Source organism: Lepidochelys olivacea (genome assembly GCF_965140295.1).
Source record: "Lepidochelys olivacea isolate rLepOli2 genome assembly, chromosome: 3".
Lineage (NCBI taxonomy): Eukaryota > Metazoa > Chordata > Testudines > Cheloniidae > Lepidochelys > Lepidochelys olivacea.
Window position 1 is genome coordinate 175,763,434 of NC_140413.1, and position 20,726 is coordinate 175,784,159.

Genomic DNA, 20,726 nt, shown 5'->3' on the forward strand with positions numbered 1-20,726 from the left:
AGAAATATTACTTACACAACATATAATTAACCTGTGGAAACTATCATTGAGAGGTTAGGAGGATACAAAGGGATTCCATGTTTTCATATAGGGGCAGAAATGCCCTTTTAGGGGGTGGTTATTCCACTGTGGTGACTTTGTACCTTCCTCTGGAGCATCTGGATCTGGCTGCTGTCAGTGGCAGATACTGGACTATCTGGACAGTGGGTCTGCCAATCTGGCAGTTCTTCTGGAGCAAGAGTTTTCTCTCCCAGACAGTCTTCCTCGACAGATGGGCAATGTGTCCTTTAGCACTACTTGTCTAGAGGAGGATCAAAGATAAAGAGTTTTAAATAGAAGATCTGCGCTGCTTATTCAAGCACATCTTGGAGGAGGGGGAGGGTCTTCAGATTATTTTAGTGATTGGCTGAGTTCTGTGCTAATGATGATTTGCTGATGGTGTGCTGATAGGGGAGAGGAATTAGCTATGTTGAGGGTGTGGCAGAGTAGTAAAAAAGATTGAATTTTTGGGGCAGGTCTGGTTCTGCACTAGGGGTGATATCAGCTGAAAAGGAAACAGACAGTACTGTGATAAGATAAATGCACATTGTCCCCACTGCTATTTTCCTGCTTTTGGACTGTGATATCACAGTGAGATTCCGTTACTGTGAGATGGATAGACCTTTCCATTTTTAATGTCTGCCATTGTACATTTAGTAAAAAGTTCTAATTCCAGAAATCGAGCCCATCCTCCTTAAGGATCTGCTAGATAGGGAACTGTGTTGGATCTTTTAGGCTCTCTCCAAACTACCTTCCTCACATATGTTAATGAACAGTAAACACGTGACTTTTTTCCTGAGAACTCTGCTAGTTAATCTATGACATGACTATCTTTTCCCTCCTCAGCAACCATGGTAATTGGACAGTATGGCTTATATAGCAGTGGAAAAAATAACATGTCATACTTGCTAGCAGGATTTCAACTGTGTCGTGGGCAGAGCTGTGACATTCTGGGCCAAATTCAGGCTTGTGACATTTGGTGCTACTCCACTGAGATCACTGGAGTTGCACTTGCTTACCCCGGGTCTGAATCTAGTTCTCCTACGCTGAAGTGTCACACTTACTGATGCAAGAGAAAGCTGTGTGAGAGAAAAACTCACTAACTCAGAGTCGTGATCTTCCTGTTGCTTTCCTTACTGGATTCTCCAGAACCAAAGCTTTCATTATCCATGAGGGAAAGTAATTTCTAATCCTTCCCATTGTGAAGATTTTGGCAGCCTTGATGATGTAAAATGATGTTTGTCTGCAGCCAGGAAAAGCAAAAAAAAAAAGCACCAAGGAAAAATATTAACTTAACCAGTCATTTCAGCCTCAGTATGACCACACAAGCACTATCATTGCAAACCATTTTACTCCTGATTGCCATATCAGATCTGTTCAGCCAATGTACCTGTCTCAGCTTGATGCTGTGTGCATTTGAAAGCATATCTCATTGGACTAAGTGGTGCTGATAATTCAGTAGACAAAACTTTCCTGAGTCATTTAAAGAACTAAATCTCCAGCCATCTGCTAGGAGGCACTGTGTAATTGGAGATCTCCTCTTTTGGATGAGATTTAACAAATGGACAGGACTTTAGTTGTATCATTGATGTCTGGGTCCTTTTTTGCAGGAGAAGAAATCTCAATCCTGGTGTCTTGGCCAAATTTCTATTTGGTTAAGTACATTCTGCCGCCTATATATATATTCCTGCTACAGTTCTCAATCATAAATCTCCCCCAGCCTCAGATGTTTATGGGTGGTGTGCACCGCTTATTCCTGCAGAAACCAATGCAGCCCCCAGATGTCATGGACTGGGGAGATGTCTGTCCCATAAAGGAAATAACCAGAATTAATATTATTCTGTTGCAATTGGTTATGATCTTGTTCACTTCCTGCTGTAAACTTCCATTGTGTGCTGCCTTTCTAGATGGGGCTTGAAGTGTGTCTGCAAGGCCTTGTGTAAACTAGAAAGTTGTACAGCTTTGACTGACTCTTTTTGTGCTATGTTTGTACAGCGCCTAGCACAGTGGGGTCCTGGTCCATGGCTGGGGCTCCTGGATGCTACAGTAATGCAAATTATAACAACATACTGGTATAGTGAAAGTAGTACAACCTCCCTCGTGTGGATACAGTTATTATTTCAGTATTCTGATGCTTTATACCTCTATAGCTGTTACCATACAGGAAGGGAACTAACAAGATCGGAGCTATCCTGATATAATTAAGTATGCATTTAGTCTGCATTTAGTGCTTGTACTGCTGTAACAATATTGGTGAGGGCAGGGTGTGAATTTTTGCCAATATTGTTATACCAGTACAACTTTTGAGTATAGATCAGGCCTACCTCAAAATCTTTTGGGATCCTTCAGGGTGAAAGGTACCTATATAAATGTGAGCACTGTCTATAATAAAGCTGCAGGTTTTGAATATGTAAAGAGTATAGGGTTTTTTAAAAAGATTCTTTCAATTATTGTGATAATGTGGATATTTACTACCTGTCTCTACAAGACAGAGTAAAAGTAATGTTTGTATTGCCATCAGCTAAAATGAAGTGGCTTTAATTGTGCAGCTTGCAGGGTTTGGGGTTTTTAGTTAAATCTGGTGCATCGGTAGCAGTGAAGGTGGTTCAGTGTAAATTCAGTACATTGCTAAATATTTATGAATGAATCTTCTTGTGTCTTAACAGTGGCATCTAGACCCACATAAAATAAAAAATATGACTTTCCAGAGAAATAACACAGATTTAGGGGGAAATATCCGGGCAGGTTTTGATTTTTCCTGACGGCTAGTTTGCAGACATGATCTAGAATTGCTCTAAATAACTTGTTTCCAGATCTGGGGTGAAATCCCAGCCCCATTGAAGTCACTGGTAAAATTTTCATTGACTTCAATAGGGACAGAATTTCACCCCATTCTCTGATATTCTGACCACTTCACCTTCCTAGAAATGTGGTGATGTGATGGGAGTGTTGTCAGGGAAAGAATCAACCTACTTCTTTTGGTGGGACAGAGTGTAGTAGGGATTTGAACAGCTGGGCCATCTGTGGGGAATAGTAAACTATTTCACCACTCCCACTCCTTGCATGCTAATGGAGATTTGCTCTCTAAAAATCCAGGAGGAAGGACTGTTGGTGTCTGTCTTAAGCAAAGGGCGTACATTATTTGCATTTACTTTCCTGTTTCACAATAAAGCCCAACACACAGGTGTTGGAACTTGGGGGTGGAGTTTAGAGTCCTTTCCCTGCTCTGACCAGCTTGTGTGATAATTCTCTTTTCTCTGAACCAAAGTTGATCCCAAATGGGATTATTCACTCAGCTTCATTTCTTCTGACATATCTGGAAGGCTTTTCCCTGTATGGGGCTTGAAATACTCCTGATAATTTTTCAGAATGATTTCTTAGAAGTCAAAATTTCTGGTTCCCATTGACCTCAAAGAGTCTGTCCCTCTTTTTTTCAGTCTGTGTAATAGGCTGTTTTAACTTGCTGCAAAGTAGGGTTTTTTCCCTGTGTTTTTTATATATATTTGTAATGGTTCTTTGCAGGCTAAGGTACAAACAAATAGCATATGTCTTATTGTGAGATTAAAATATTAATTTTGGCAATTTCAGTCCACAGTGGGTGGTCTTAGCTTTTAAGGGAAAATTACCACATGTTTGGCACAACTAACGAGTGCCTGGGTTTTGATCCTAAACCTAATCACCATATGAACAGAGGAATGTATTAGCAACAGGAGTCATGATAGCGAGAGCTGAGAGTTCTGTTGTCCTGTTTGGGTGCCATATAGACAGAAGTGGTCAGGTTACGTAAACTAATGCAGTAAATAGTATATGGTGAAGTGGAGTGGGGCATGTGGTAAGACCAGATCAAGTATGCTCAAGCAGATACAGCTGTGTTGCCAGAAACAGGAAGTATGACAAGTACCACAATCCCTGCACAACTAGTTCCCATCCAGAAAGGGCACAGAGGGTGCCCAAGTCACAGCTGCCAAGTCTGTCTCGATACAGTGTAATCTGGTCCCAAGAAGCAGAGAGCATAGTTATGGAAGTCAGATGCAATGTGAGAATAGGCTGCTGGCCAGTGAGTCTCTGGTGATTATGGATAGAGCCCTGCGTGGATATAAAAATTTGGATCTGCACCTGTGATAATTAACTTGTATCCGACCCGCAATCTGCACGCCATCTTTTGTATGTGTCTATATCCGCACCAGCACCCTTTCTCACTGTCAGAGCCCTGCATAAATACAAAACTTGAGACGCGCATCCGATCTGTGATCCGCAAAGATGGTAAACATTAAAACCACATTTGTGAATGCAGATATCCACAGATACAGAGCGGTTATCTGTGGATTTATAGGGTTCTAATCACAGCTCAGCATCTGGTCCCCAAGGGTCTATCCTAGCAGCTTTACTTAGGGCTTTGTTCTACTAGGTGCTGATAGCTGCTGTGAAGTGTGGAACTTCCACTGAGTTCAGTGGGAGCTGAGGAAACTCAGCACCTTGCAGGAGTGAGCCCCTATCCACATGATGGGAAATGGACACTGCAAGGGAAGTTGCTATTTCTATCCCAGATAGGTGTATCTCTAGCTTTGCTGTGCATATATAACTGACGACGTGGGTGGCTGTGTATTGGCACAGACACATTTCGATCACCTTAGTATCTTACCTTTCTGCCCATTTCCCCTCTTTCTTGGTTTCAGGCCAGTATGGCATGCATATGTCCCAAGCTAAAGGTTGTTGCCCTTTGGTGTCATTGCTGATGCCTGTCTAACTTTCAGAAGCTGCAACACAGCATGGCATTTCTGTTAGTAGTTCTGTGCCATCATCTGGGCATGATGTGCTTCCTGTTGCCACGTCTGCAGAGGCCTTAGTGTATCATGATTTAAGTTCTCCATCAGAAAGTGGGCACACTTTGCCGTGCAGTATAAACATATCTCCCTTCCTTGTGTTCACTTTTGTCCATCGGGGAAAGAGTTTTTGCTATCTTTACATAGTTTTAGTTACTCAGGGCCAGATCTTAAAGGAATTAAGGTGACTAAAGATGCAGATAGGAGTCTATTAGACTTTTCACTCTCTCTGCATCATTAGGCACTTAAATCCTTTTTAAAAATCTGGCCCCTCCTGGCCTTAATTACTTTGTTAATTAAAGATGATGGTAGGCAGTTCACTTACACACTCATACAAACTTCATTTTAAGAACAGTGGGAACACATTTAGATCTGAGCCTTGCACCTGTTGATATTGTACGTGTATGCAGAGAGAAGGAAAAGTGCATTTACAACAATCTAAACATTTTGAATATGCAACTCTTAGAGTGGTTGATATCAGCATGTGCTATAGTTATGGTTGCAGAATGTTTGTATTTCCATTCAGACTGTAGTAATGTTTGCTTTTTTTTTTTAGGTTTGCTGGTTGTTGTACTTCAGTGAAGGTCAGACAACAGATATGACTCTTTGGCTTGTACTTCAAAAAATATACCTTTTTAAATTTGAGAACTGACCTTGCAGATTCAAATTAAGAGAATAACAGTTGAATTGCCCCAGTTAGACATCTCAATTATTAGATTATAATAACTTGGACTCTTTAGAGGGGATCCGCCATTATAACAGTTGTGCAATGAGTACTGTGTATTAAAGAGTGGCCAACAAAAATAATATATGGACAACTTCATGGAAGGTCTATTGTAAGGCTTTTTACAAACATTTTCAAGAGAAATCTACATGGCATGGTGTCATAAATGTAAAGGGAAGGGTAAACCCCTTTAAAATCCCTCCTGGCCAGAGGAAAAATCCTCTCACCTGTAAAGGGTTAAGAAGCTAAAGGTAACCTCGCTGGCACCTGACCAAAATGACCAATGAGGAGACAAGATACTTTCAAAAGCTGGGAGGAGGGAGAGAAACAAAGGGTCTGTGTCTGTCTGTATGCTGCTTTGCCGGAGGTAGAACAGGAATGGAGTCTTAGAACTTTTAGTAAGTAATCTAGCTAGGTATGCGTTAGATTATGATTTCTTTAAATGGCTGAGAAAAGAATTGTGCTGAATAGAATGACTATTTCTGTCTGTGTGTCTTTTTTGTAACTTAAGGTTTTGCCTAGAGGGGTTCTCTATGTTTTGAATCTAATTACCCTGTAAGGTACCTACCATCCTGATTTTATAGGGGTGATTCCTTTACTCCTGTTTACTTCTATTTCTATTAAAAGTCTTCTTGTAAGAAAACTGAATGCTTTTTCATTGTTCTCAGATCCAAAGGTTTGGGTCTGTGGTCACATATGCAAATTGGTGAGGATTTTTACCAAACCTTTCCCAGGAAATGGGGTGCAAGGGTTGGGAGGATTTTGGGGGGAAAGACGTGTCCGAACTATGTTTCCCAGTAAACCCAGTTAGAGTTTGGTGGTGGCAGTGGTTATTCCAAGGATAAAGGATAAAATTAATTTGTACCTTGGGGAAGTTTTAACCTAAGCTGGTAAAAGTAAGCTTAGGAGGTTTTCATGCAGGTCCCCACATCTGTACCCTAGAGTTCAGAGTGGGGGAGGAACCTTGACACATGGCAATGTATTTTTTTCTTAAATCTAATTTCTTCAAGGATTAAACAATGGGAAGTGCTTCTGTTTTCAGACTATGATTGAGATTTTGTGTATCTTGATGTAGAGCTCAAGTCTGCTGCTATTGAAGAAAGTAACAAAACTGGCACAAGTCTAGATGGAAGCGGTATCATTAATCTATATCTTCTAGCTGACCAGTGCTTTTGGTTATGGATATATGAACTGGCCCTGTCATGGATACACAGGGGGTCTGGATCCTTGAGCTGGCTTTTTAGTTTAGTTTAGTTTCATTTTTAAAGTGTATTGAAAACTAGCAGACATTTTTCACTGTGTTCTTTGGGGATGCTTTTTTCTTCTTCTCCATAACACTATTAAAAATCTTCCTTTACTGAAAACCTGCATTTTTTTGGAAAATGAAATTTTTTATTACAATCTTAAAAATATTTGAGAAAAAATTTGATTAAAACTGTGTTTTTCTAAAGAATGAAAAATGGGTTAACTTTCATCCCTGAAATTTACAAAAAATTAACATTTTTTTGCAAGTGAAAAAATGGTACCAGCTTTACTGAATGCATATTCATATTTTGAAAACAGCATGATTCAATCAGTGGCTGTCAGAGCAGAGCTGATCCTACAGACCTCATATGCCAAACAAATATAAAGTCTTTTTTGCTCATTTTAAAAACAGGGAAATTCTCAACCAACATGTTCATTTAAAAAAAAAAGAAAAAGGTTTCAGTTATAGGTTAGTTTCAGTGTAGACCACCGTAATATCCTAAAGATATTATACTTTCTCTGCAAGAAATTTTACAACCAGGCCTCAAGTAAAGGGGAGAAAATGGGTACAGTTTACCAGGACCCTGTCAAAGGGAGAGGGCTTGGCCAGACAGCTGCAAGCTCAACCTTTAGGAAAAAAGGTCAGGCTGAAGCCTGGATATTTGAGTTTGACTAAATGTTATTTGTATAATCCTGATGGTTTGTACCTATGTATCAATCTATATGTGATGGAATGGGAGCCTGTGTAATGAGTTTGCCCTACGCCTATCAAAATACTGCTTAGGGCCTGTTTACAGCTGTTAGGAAGCCCTCAAAACCTTAACAGTTAAAGGATGCAACCAGTTCTCTGTAACTAGGTAATCCTTCCTTCAGTATCATCCAGCCTCACTTATACCACCCCTCGCTTTGTCTCCATGTTTCGTTGTGTAATGGAAATATGTGGTTGGATGTGTACTTCTAATTTTAGAAGTTGTATCTTGACCTTGAATAGTATATTATAGCAAGGCTTATTACATTATCTCCAAGTTCGAGAAGTATTATCACAGTGAGATTGTTGGTGAAACAGAATAGAACTGGAATGATCACTCTACTTAGTGTTATGGAATGTCTTGATTTACATGGTGTCATAGGCTTATATAAGTGTGACCTTACCTCAGTGATTTGAGCATTGGCCTGCTAAACCCAGGGTTGCCAATTCAATCCTTGAAGGGGCCATTTAGGGATCTGGGGCAAAAATTGGGGATTGGCCCTGCTTTGAGCAGGGGGTTGGACTAGATGACCTCCTGAGGTTCCTTCTAACCCTAATATTTTATGACCTTGCAAATTTGTATTTTAACTATAATTGCTGTGTAGCAAAGAAAATTGTTATTTTTGTTTGCAGTCAGTAATGTTGCAGAATGTTAACATCAGAGTATATTGGAAGTGGATCTCTTGAATGAGGAACGGGATTATATACTCAGTGTAACTTAGATACATATATACCCCCCATTAGTCTAGTATCTGAACGCCTCATGATCTTTAATGTATTTATCTTCACAACACCCCTGTGAGAAAGGGAAGTGATATCATCCTTCCTCATTGTGCTTCCTCTTCCCAGTTAAGAGTGCCTTAACCAAGGTCGCACAAGGAAGTCTGTAGTGGGATCAGGGATTTACATCTAGATCTCTCAAGTCCTAAGCTAGTGTCCTAACCACTGGACCATCTTTCCTCTCTCATCTGCTAGTAGCTTATTTTGATCTTTGCCAATTTTTTTCAAATGGTAGGAAGCAAAGTTAAGGCTGTGTGAATGATACTGAGTGGTGAAGTGTTTTCTTTGATGATGGGCAGCTGGCTGAGCCTTTTTAATTCTTCATAGTGGGACTACTATATTTAGGGGTGCAGAGTTTTGTACAGAGAGCATACCATTAGTTTGGGATGCTTGTTTCTCTGGAGAACAGCTGGTTTTCTAGCTTAACTTTTTTCTTAATATTTTTTCGTTAGGCATATTGTGCCCACTCACTAGCACGTAATTTGCAAAATTGCATGGAGTCTCTCATAAATGCCTCTGTGTGTGTATGTGGGGGGGGTGTTTTCTTTATTTGTTTGTTTGTGTGTTTTAAATAGAGTGGGAATACTTCCATTTCCCCCCTAACCTGTTTACTGCTTCTGGGCCTGCTCTCACCATGACCCTCCTCTGGCTAAGGAGGCTGGAAGCAGATCCCTCTAGAGTCCCTAGATGCTGCTCTAAACTGTTGCTTAACATCACAGGGGGTGAGGTGAGGGGGCTGTTTGAGTGTAAATTGCGATGTTCCCTCCCACAAGAGTTCTGTGTGCTGCTTCTGCAGTGTTAACTGCTGACCCAGGGTGAGGGATTGAGCTGAAAACCCTGTCTGTGAAAGGGCTACTTATAGGGCTACCCGCGTTAATAGTGTCCTTTCAATTCTATCTATCTATCAGTTCTGAGTGCGTCAGCCATGAGGCTGATCCAGAGTATCTTGACGTTACACTGGACTGGAATTTGACCTTTCGACAACACCTCAAGAACACCCGTGATAAGGTCAGGTTTCGTGTCGTGCTTATCAGAAAATTGGCCAGAACATCAGGGGGCTCCAGTCCACGGATCTTACGATCTGTAACAATTGCCTTGGTATATTCTGCAGTTGAATATTGTGCGCCAGTGTGGTCTCACAGCAGTCAGACTAAACTCCTTGACACTCAACTCAATAACGCTATAAGCATAGTATCAGGGACGCTCAAATCGACTCCATTAGACTGGCTCCCGATCCTATTGCACATCTAGCCTCAACTAGAAGAGCTGCTCAGACATCTCGCTTTCTTAACCATGTCAATGCAAACACAAGGATCCTGCTGTGTGATGACCTGCAGAACCTGCCAAAAATGAGATTAAAATCCCGCAATCCTTTATGGAACCTCATCAAGACTCAGCTTCAATGCTGGGGCTCAATGGAGAGCCAGATGGAGTATTTCAACAGCTCAAAACAAACAGCTGATCACTGACGCTGCTGAGGAACCACTGGGTTTTGATTTGTATCGGAAAGACTGGTGCAGATTGAATTGTATCAGGACATCTCATGGGAGATGTGGACAAACGGTCTTTAAATGAAAAATGAGGCAAACACCTGTATGCGACTGTGGTCACCAGGCACAAACGATGGAACACATCATATCTGAGTGTCCCCTTCGTTCTTTTGCCGGGGGCCTGAAGTTCATTCACCATCTCACCACTGCGGCAATGTGCTGGCTATCAAACTTAGATGTAAATTTGTAGTCATTGCTACCAACCCAAGCCATATGAAAGAAGATGATATCCTATATTTAAGTATTTTATTGTGTGTTTTTATAGCACAGTGTATACATTGGCCAACTATATAGTTATATATGGCTTTTTTTAAGACCACAAGGATGTTTTTTCTCTTTTTCTTTTTAAAATATAATAGTTTAAGTTTTAGAAAACACCATGAAACCATTGCTGTTTCCCTTGATTGCTTTCAATCTATTGTACAATTGCAAGAAAACAATATTGCCACCTAGTGGGAGTGAAGATTTTGACTTCTTATGCTCCTCTCTTCTGAATACTGTTATCTAGACATTCAGTGGGACAGCACTATGTGTTTCCATTTAATTTGCAGTGGTCTTCCCCTCTGCACTGTATTTTGCCATTTTAAGGTTAAAACTATTCTTCAGCATACTAGAGAATCCTGAGGGATGTGCTGCAGTTATAGATCTTTCACTGCTGCACTTTAAATGAGACATCAAAGGCCAAATTCATCCCTGATGTAACTTCATTTGCTTCAGTGGCATGCCAGTAGGGATTAAGTTATCCCTAAGATACAGTACAAAACCCCATACAAATCAAAAACTGCTGTTGAATTGACTTGTGCCTGTGATTTTGCTCACGTTTGTTTTGAATCTTCTTCTTTTGCTCAGAAATCTATCTGAACCTCTGAACTCACCACTTTTCTGGTATCTGTAGTATTTAAAAGTTTATAAGAGACAATCTTCATCTGCTCCTTGATTGTTATTTTTTTGTCTTGTCTTTAGGGACTATGTTTTCCCTTTCTTCTTTCTGCTCCTTTTTCTGTTCTCTACTGTCTTATATTGCCTTTGCCTCTGTTTCAGTGTGGTTCTCCCATCCACCCAGTAAAAAGGAGTTAAGTGTATGTATCTTCCCTGCGTATCAGTAAAATAAAGAAGACCCCCTATCTGACAATAATGTTGGGAAATAAAGTATTTGGTGCTGTGCTGGTGAAGGGAGCATCGAGTAAGGGTTAAAGTACAGGCCTGCGAGTTAAGAAATGTCGTCTCTTTCTAGCTCTGCCACTGTATTACTGCATGACCTTGGGCAAGTCACTTAACCATTTTGTGTTTCCATTTTCCCATCTGTAAGATTTTGGGGGGGAATAATCATGTAACACCTCTTGGGGGTAAAAGGCTTAACTTGTATTTGTAAAGCCCTTTGAAATCCCCAGGTGGAAGGCGGCATGAATGTGAGAAGTCTTAGCCTTGTTCCTTCTTGGCCACTGACTATAAAGATAATATGCAACAGGAACAGTTACAGACCGTTTATTACCTTATTTTCAGTCAAGAATGCCCCTTTTCAGCCTTCTTGTCCTTAACTATCCTAGTCCTCCAGATTCCACCATGGTTTACCATCAGCTGGGTAGCCAGCCTGTTGTTACCCACATAATCCTGTTCAGCAGCTCCCTCCCCTATGATACCTGATGCTGATAGAGAAATTATGTGGAACTTACTAATTTGAGGGTTTTTTTAGTTTCAAGATGTTTGAGGTTCATCTTGCAAAACCCCAGATTCTGCTTCCCTTATTGCATTTATACTGGGACAGTCGTGGCTCTGCCCGTGCTGGCAGGGTACTGGTTTTCTAATAATACTCTGGGATTAGCCTGCTCTCATAAGCTGATTGCAGACAAGAGTGTAATATTATTGAAGCTGTAACCCATCTTCTGTCTACAATCTAAGCTGCTTCTGTCAATCTCAAACTCCCCACATCCTTCTATATCAATTCTCTCCTGCTTGCTCCATACACACCTCAGTCTGATCTCCCTCTCCCTGCTTCTTTAGGTCTGCCCTCCTCAGTTTCAGCCTGATCTCTCTAGGTGGATCAGAGCAACTACTCTAAACTTTTCCTCAAAAAGAATATTATATGTGCCATGAGATTGCGCTACACAGCACAGAGGACAGGGCTAGGATGAAGGGCAGAGATAGCTCAAGTGCCAGCTGCAAGCTGAGCTGGTGCAGAACGGAGTGTTGTCAGTAGATGCACGTTTTTTCTCTTTTGCTTTGCTCCTGAGCACAGTAGATCACAGATCATCGTGAACTGGGAGACAGCAGGGGGAACAGACAAGAAAGCCTGATTTCTAATTTTTATTGTTTTGCCTTCCTACACTTTTTCCTCTGACATTGCAACTGGGTGGCATCAACTCTCTAGCAATTAGTTTTTCTTGGAATTAGTGATAGTATTTTATTAATCTCCTAGGTTCAGCGCTTGTTCCAGTGCTTAGCAGTGCAAATTCATAATAACCAGGGCATGAATATTTCTAAATATGTTAGTAAATTGTTTTAGTTAATTCTCAGGCCCTGCTCTTGCGTGTATGAATCAGTGATTAAAACGAATTGCTAGCATGCACTCAAGATTACTTCCACCTTGCAGTACTCTGATGGGGGCAGTCATGACAGTTCTGATAGCTTGCTATGATCTCTGTCTGTCGGTTGTTGTTTATCCTCCAACAACAGTCTGTTTTCCAAGTAGAGCCCTTTATCTATATCTCTTGGAAGGTAGATCACTGTCTTGCTGTCTCTGTCCTTCTGCAGAGCTAAATGGTCTATGAACTATACAAATTTGACATGTCCCTCTTCCCCTTCCAAATTCTACTGTCGTGCTTTTCCAGCCTGTGATTGTCTCCATGTCTCCCATCAATTACGATTTTTGCTCTCTTTGCTCCTCTGTTGCTTGTCTTCCACTTGCTGTTCCAGTTGTTCTTGGAAGCATTTATATGATGCTCATCTGGCCTACACCGAGACATTCAAGATTGTTATTAGAGAGAAAGAGAGTCCTTCAGTAGAAAATGCTATGCTGGCTAGGGATGTATACCTGGACTAGAACACCCCATAAGTAGGGCCCTACCAATTCATTTTGGTCAATTTCACGGTCATAGGATTTTAAAAATCATAAATGTCATGGTTTCACCTATTTGAATCTGAAATTTCACGGTGTTGTAATTGTAGTCGGTCCTGCCCCGAAAAGGAGTTGTGGGGTAGTCGCAAGGTTATTGTAGTGGGGGTTGGGGTACTGCTACCCTTACTTCTGCACTGCTGCTGGCGGCGGCGCTGCCTTCAGAGCTGGGCAGCCAGAGAGCGGTGCCTGCTGGCCCAGAACCCAGCTCTGAAGGCAGAGCCGCCGCCCGCAGCAGTGCAGAAGTAAGCATGGCATGGTCCGGTATTGCCCCCCTTACTTCTGCGCTGCTGCCTGCAGAGCTGGGCCCTCAGTCAGCAGCCAGTCTAGGGTTGCCAACTTCCTAATGGCACAAAACCGAACACCCCTGCCCCACTCCTTGCCCCTTCACCAAGGGTTGGCCCCTGCCCCACCCCTTCTCTGAGGCCCTGCCCCCACTTGCTCCATCCCCCCTCCCTCTGGCGTTCGCTCTCCCCCACCATCACTCACTTTCATCCGGGCTGGGGCAGGGGGTTGGGATGCTGGGGGTGTGGGCTCTGGGAGGGCAGGGATGAGGGGCTTGGGGTGCAGGACGGGGCTCTGGGCTGGGGCAGGGAGTTGGAGTGCGTGGGGGCTGAGGGCTCCGGCTGGGGGTGTGGGCTCAGAGATGAGGGATTTGGGGTGCAGGAGAGGGCTCAAGGCTGGGGTAGGGGGTTGGGATGTGTGGGGGTTGTGGGCTCTGGGAGGGAGTTTGGGTGCGGGAGGAGACTCTGGGCTGGGGTAACGGGTTGGGGTGCAGAAGGAGGTGCGGGGTTCCTGCGGTGCTTACCGCAGCTCCCAGGAAGCGGCCGCAAGGTCCCTGCGGCCCCATGGTGCATGGGCGACCAGGGAGGCTCCATGCGCTCCCCTCTCACCCACAGGCACCACCAACGCAGCTTCCATTGGTTGTGGTTCCCAGCCAATGGGAACTGCGGAGCCAGCATTCAGGTGTACGGAGCCTCCCTGGCCGCCCATGTGCCTAGCAGCTGCAGGGACCTGTGGCCACTTCCAGGGGCAGTGTGGAGCCAGGGCAGATAGGGAGTCTGCCTTAACCCCGAAGCACCGCTGACTGGAGTTCTAACAGCCTGGTCTGCCGCGCTGACCAGAGCTGCCAGGGTGCCTTTTCTACCAGGCGTTCTGGTAGGAAACCAGATGCCTGGTAATCCTAGCAGCCACCACTCTCGGGCCGCCCAGCTCTGCAGGCAGCAGCGCAGAAGTAAGCATGGCATGGTCTGGTATTGCCCCCCTTACTTCTGCACTGCTGCTGCAGAGCGCTGCCTTCAGAGCTGGGTGCACGGCCAACAGCCGCTGCTCTCCGGCTGCCCTGCTCTGAAGGCAGCGCAGAAGTAAGGGTGGCAACACCATTACATCTCTGATGCTCCAGTGGTGTCTGCTGCCCCTCCATTCTGTCAGCCATTGAAGTCTTGATGGTACTTTTCATTTCCTTCTCACTGCCATTTCCATGCCCTCTTTGATGCTGCCTGTGAGCACTGAACTGTCATCTTGTTCACCAAGCTGCCCATTTCTCCAAGTTCAAATATCTCTTACAGACTCTAGTTGAAATCCTTGCCACATTAAAGTGAATGGCAAAATTCTCATTTACTTTAGTGCGGCCTGGATTTCACCCTCTGTTGTTCTATGATGTCTAATAATAATCAGACCTGCAAATAATTTCCTCCTCTGTCCTTCCCAGTACATCCTGTCTTTGTACTAGTCTTACGCTCTTACTTCTTAAGGGCAGAAGTTGTCTTAATTTTTTATCGTGTTCGGCTTTGCACACACGGTCTTTGCTTAATAATTAATGTGCCATAGCACTGGTCATCAGTTATTTATATCTCAGGTAAAATACTGTGGATCTTGATTTACCTAATTGGCACTTTTAAACTACGGTTCTGTTGTACAGTTTGTTGAGATCTTCTAAATGGCATTTGTTTTTCCCTTGTGCTGATGATTGGTGTGCTGGGTTGCAATGATCAGACTGGAGAGAGTATACTGCAGTTTTTCAAGAGAAGAAAGAATTTCACATCTCTTTGAATGCCACTTGGCTGTAGGTAAAGAATAATACACACTGGGAATGCCCATTCAGGTGAATTATAACTTGATTGACCATGTTGTCATAGAAATGCTAGAACTTGCTCTATTTTGGCAAGCTAAGCAGTGGTTCCCAAACTTGTTCCACTGCTTGTGCAGGGAAAGCCTCTGGTGGGCCGGGGCGGTTTGTTTACCTGCCGCATCCACAGGTTCGGCCCATTGCGGCTCCCACTGGCCTCGATTCACTGGTCCTGGCCAATGGGAGCTGCTGGAAGCGGCGGCCAGTATGTCCCTTGGCCCGCGCTGCTTCCAGCAGCTCCCATTGGCCTGGAACAGCAAACAGCAGCCACTGGGCGCAGCAATTGGCCGAACCTGTGGACGCAGCCGGTAAACAAACCGGCCCGGCCCACCGGGGCTTTCCCTGCACAAGCGGCGGAACAAGTTTGGGAACTGCTGAGCTAGGGAAATGAGTGCATGCGTTGATCTGGAATAATGTTTTTTGTGGATTTTCAGGTAGTGATCATTCAGAGGTTTGAAAGAGGTAGCTAAATTTAGCCTTAGTATAGTATTCCTTTTGAAATCAAACTTCGATTATTGCGATAGATGCTAACCCCCCTCTCTCCAGCCTTCTCCCCTGAAAACCATCTCCCTGATAAAGAGCAGGTGCAATAAAAAAGTGTTATTCTCTGCCAGCCAGGTCATTTAAAAAAGGGTGAATAAGGCATGTAGAAAAAAACTGGCCCTAATGATCTTTTTCACTGAAGAAAGTGATCTTGTTATGGGGACAATTAAAGGAGAACTAGCATTTAGTCTGAAAATTATGTTAACTGAAGGGGAAAAAAAGAAACACTTGTACTGTTAGAATTGTACATAACTTAACAAATAAAAATAAAGCTGAATTGTTCAAGTCGTATCTTCTTTAACCATTATTTAATCTTTTTTCCAGTGGAAAAACTCTGTAGGGGAAAAATGGGCAGGGGATAGAGGGGAGGAGAGGGTTTCCACACTTGTGTTATTTGCTTTTCCATAGTTTTCTCTGGTAGCTTTTTGTGAACATTCCTTTATAACAGTACTGCATGAAGAAGCAGACTAATAATCTGTGTTAATAAAACAAGATATTTTTTCTACATCAACTGTATCTGGATTTTTTCGGAGTTATCCCCCAAAAGAGCTGCCAACGCTTTCTGGATGTGTTGATGCAAGAGTATTTATCAGCTGGCCTCTCCACTCCACTTTATCACTAAGAGTAGGAACTGAGTAGAAGATATGCCCTGGAGAGTTGGTTGTGTATAGTGGAAGTATCCAACCATGATGGAGGTTATAATTCAGCTTCACAGATGTGCTACTTAAAAATTGAGCTGTTATTTTATTCTTCTAACCAAACAGTAATTTTTTGGCTTCAGGGAAAATAGAGACTTTATATAAAATATTTGTATTTTTGTACTGCATGGTCTAAGAAGATAAGGCCTTGATCCTGCAATTGAATCTGCATGGATGGACCCTTGCCTGTGGGTCTTCAATGGAGTCTGTGTGGGCATAAGGCTCTGCAAATTTGGATCTGATTGCAGGACTGGGACCACCTGGGACCAGTAGTAATTTGAGGAACCGTGTAGGTCCCTCTCCGTACCCCAAAATATATCCTCCGTATTCAGGAAAAAAAGAAATCTATCTTATGAAATCTACCGCAGTGATCCATGTTTAGTAATATCTGTATACACTAATCCCTATCGTAGCCATTATTTACCTACAGAGACAGTCTTCTGTTATCTAGAATTGCAGTTTACAGTTATCCTTCAAACAGCTAATGAAAAGTTTAGAAATCATGTAAACAGGAACAATTACTGCAGCTACACAGTAGCTAATTATATTGTACTTCCTGTATCATATGATACATCCCATTGGCATCTGATTATAAGTACATTTCCTTTACAGTCTATCAACTTTCTCAGGGCCTGATTCTGCCACCACAACTGTGAGTTGTTCCTGGCACTGCCACTAGCCCCACTGAGTGGGATTGTTTGCAGAGTAAGACACTACATAACACGAGTAAGGGGTGCAGAATCTGACCCAGAATTACAGCCTTTTTCAAAATTCAGAAATATTGGAAGCTTGGAGGCTTGGTAAGGGACATAGTTGTGTGAGGCTGGGGGGAGGACAGGCCTGTATTGTTCATACTTGTGGCTTATTTAAACTATAAGAATTTTAAAAGCCCAATTTGCATTTAAATATTGCAACTTTTTTATTTTTTGCCTTTCATTCAATTTAGACAATAACTTAACATAGCCTAGTCAATTACACATTATTTTTTTCTTCAGTGCTAGCACATTTGTGTATTTGAATTCAGAGGAGAATGTAGAAACTTGGAAACAGTTTTCATTGAACTAATACAAGTTCCTTTGTTCATATTACTGTATTCTTTTTAATCACTTTTTCTTTTGGTGATTGTAATATCAGTTTAATATCTAATGCTTCCATTAGGGAACCATACCCTGCATTGTCCGAGAGGTGGACTTGCTCTGATACATCTTCTTAATCTCAAATTTCGGGCCTAAAATCCTTTATTTTAACAACCTGATGTTTGGTTATAATTTGAACTGGGTGTCCCTTTAAAGCTCCTAAAACGTAATACATTTCTTCTTGTAAAAGATAAGGAATTCCATATTTTTAGAGGTTCTGGTGTTTTTCCTCCATGTATACAACGCTCCTTTCATAACGCTATAGTCTGACTTATTTATTGTTTCCCCCCCTTCCCATTTTGGTCTGCATGCTACTAGAAATCTAATAGTCAGAATTACTGTGTATTCATGGTCATGTGATGACAAAGGGCAGCTTTAATAAAACGCCTGAGATGCAGAAGCAGGACAACAGAGAACACTTCTTTGATTACAAGAGTGGATCCTCAAAGCGGTACTGAACTATATGTCTTGGAGGAAATTCATAAAACACACAGAACTGCTCTTAGATTTTTGTCTGGAGAGAATCATAATGTAAATACAGTAAGCCTAAGAAACAAAGGAAAATCTACAGTTATGAATCTTGATCCTGCAAAGTCTCCTTTTGTCAATAATCTCTACTCTTGAGTAGTCTCATTGTACTCTTGTTACAGTAAGGATACTTGAATGAGTAAGGCCAACCAGAATCATGAAATCTTCCTCAGACTACAATGTATCAGTCATTTAAATTATGATTAAAATGTATGCAGTATAGCAGAATGTGGTGCTGACATCTTAGTAAACACATATTTATCTTGGGTGGATACTATCAAGGAGAGAAAGAACGGTGTTGAAATCATGAGGAAAGTATGAAAAACAGATTGAAGAAAAAACAAATGCATTTAAATCTTATCTCCTATATCATGCGGAGTGTTATTTTTGCATTTATAATTGAAGGGCAGAATGCATTTTCAAAGGTTAATGTGATGTATTTATTAAAATAATCTGTTGCCAAGTGCCTGTTCACTATAGAATTTTTGTTCCACTGAAATACAATGAAAGGAAACTGGATAAGAGGAAGCGTCCTTTATATCATGGGATTCTCTGTAAATGGCTTTCATCATGGCATTTTACTGTTATGTTCTATAGTGTATATTCCAGTATTGTTTAAGTATTATGGTATTTTTACTGTTAATCTCCTTGAGTACTCTTGGATGGGGAGCTCCATGGAACTCCTGGAAATCAGTGAAGATGTGGATCAATAGCATAAATATCACACTGTTCAAAACTTGAATTCAAAGAACACATGCTTTGAGCTTTAATATATTATTCTACATCTGAAATATTTATGGACATCCATTCCCTCTTCACCATTTCCTTGCAAATTTCTGAGTTCCCCATGCCTTTATCTCCCAGGCTTCTGGGTTCCACCACCTTTCCCCTACAAACTGGCTTAGGACTACCTTCTATTTTGTGTCTTCCTGAAAATTCCAACTCTGTGACTTGTAACGTGAGGCTCCTGACCTTCAGTAATCCCCATGCAAGAGGAAAGACCGTCATTTCAAGCCTCATGCGTGTTTGTGTATGTCTTGTACACACTCCTACTATTTACATTTTTTTGTTCCTTTGCTCTGAGGCTCCTCCTGGGGGCAGGGAATGTATTTTCTGTAAAATCTGATTATGTTGAGCATTGAGACATGTAGGCTTAGGGCAGCATGCACCAACTCGACTCTGCTAGAGAAAAGAACTTGCCAAGGGGATCATCAAAGTTAGGAGGAGTCTGAAGATTGGAATAATGGAACATGAAAACTCCGGAATGCGTGGGAGGCTGGCAGAAGTCAGGCACCCACCTGAAGCTTTCACAACTTCCCATTCCTGATCACAGAATGCAAGGGCACATGCACACCCTGAGATTTCAGGTGCATATGTGGCTATCCTGGTTCATGATGTGCAGAATACCGATCTTTATAGTTGCCTTTATGATACTTTAAAGACAAGGTGGGAGGGTCCAATATCGTTAGTTGGACTGACTTTTGTTGGTGAGAGAGACAAACTTTCACACTACACAGAGCTCTTCTTGAAGAGGAATTTAGTCCAGAAGTTGGTCCAATAAGAGATATTACCTCCCCCACCTTATCTCTCTAATATCCTGAGAGTCACACCTGCACATTTACCAATGTGATATATGCCATCATGTGCCAGCAATGCCCCTCTGCCATGTACATTGGTCAAACTGGACAGTCTCTACGTAAAAGAATAAATGGACACAAATCAGACGTCAAGAATTATAACATTCATAAACCAGTCGGAGAACACTTCAATCTCTCTGGTCACGCGATTACAGACATGAAAGTTGCGATATTACAACAGAAAAACTTCAAATCCAGACTCCAGCGAGAGACTGCTGAATTGGAATTCATTTGCAAATTGGATACAATTAACTTAGGCTTGAATAGAGACTGGGAGTGTCTAAGTCATTATGCAAGGTAACCTATTTCCCCTTGTTTTTTCCTAACCCCCTCCCCCCCTTCCTCAGACGTTCTTGTTAAACCCTGGATTTGTGCTAGAAATGGCCCACCTTGATTATCATACACATTGTAAGGAGAGTGATCACTTTAGATAAGCTATTACCAACAGGAGAGTATTATTTTTTTTGAGGGCGGGGGAGAAAACCTGGATTTGTGCTGGAAATGGCCCACCTTGATTATCATACACATTGTAAGGAGAGTGATCACTTTACATAAGCTATTACCAGCAGGAGAGTGGGGTGGGGGGAGAGAAAACCTTTTGTAGTGATAATCACCAATTTTTTCATGGTTTGTGTGTATAAAAACGTCTTCTGTACTTTCCACAGTATGCATCCGATGAAGTGAGCTGTAGCTCATGAAAGCTTATGCTCAAATCAATTGGTTAGTCTCTAAGGTGCCACAAGTACTCCTTTTCTTTTTCCAAATACAGACTAACACGGCTGTTACTCTGAAAACAAGTAACAACAATCACTGTATACTACTTGTCATTGGTAAGCCAATAACACAGAAGGTCTGCCAGCTTCCACAGCTTCTTTCTTAATATTTGTGGTGTGGGAGCTGTGGGAGTAATCAGAATATAGTATTCAGAGGGAATTTTTGCACTTCAGAGGGTGGGCGTTGACATTGATAATCCTTTGCTGAATAAGTGCATTTTGAGGCTGGATTTGAAAGATGGGAGAAGGCTGGAGCTTTTCT

The 20,726-nt window shown here is 42.1% G+C and overlaps 1 protein-coding gene across 4 annotated transcripts in view; it reads left to right on the forward strand.

Annotated features, from left to right (window-relative positions):
* Positions 1 to 20,726, forward strand: part of PRKCE (protein kinase C epsilon) — a 532,143-nt gene that overhangs the window by 85,423 nt on the left and 425,994 nt on the right. The gene's annotated exons all lie outside the window — the stretch shown is intronic.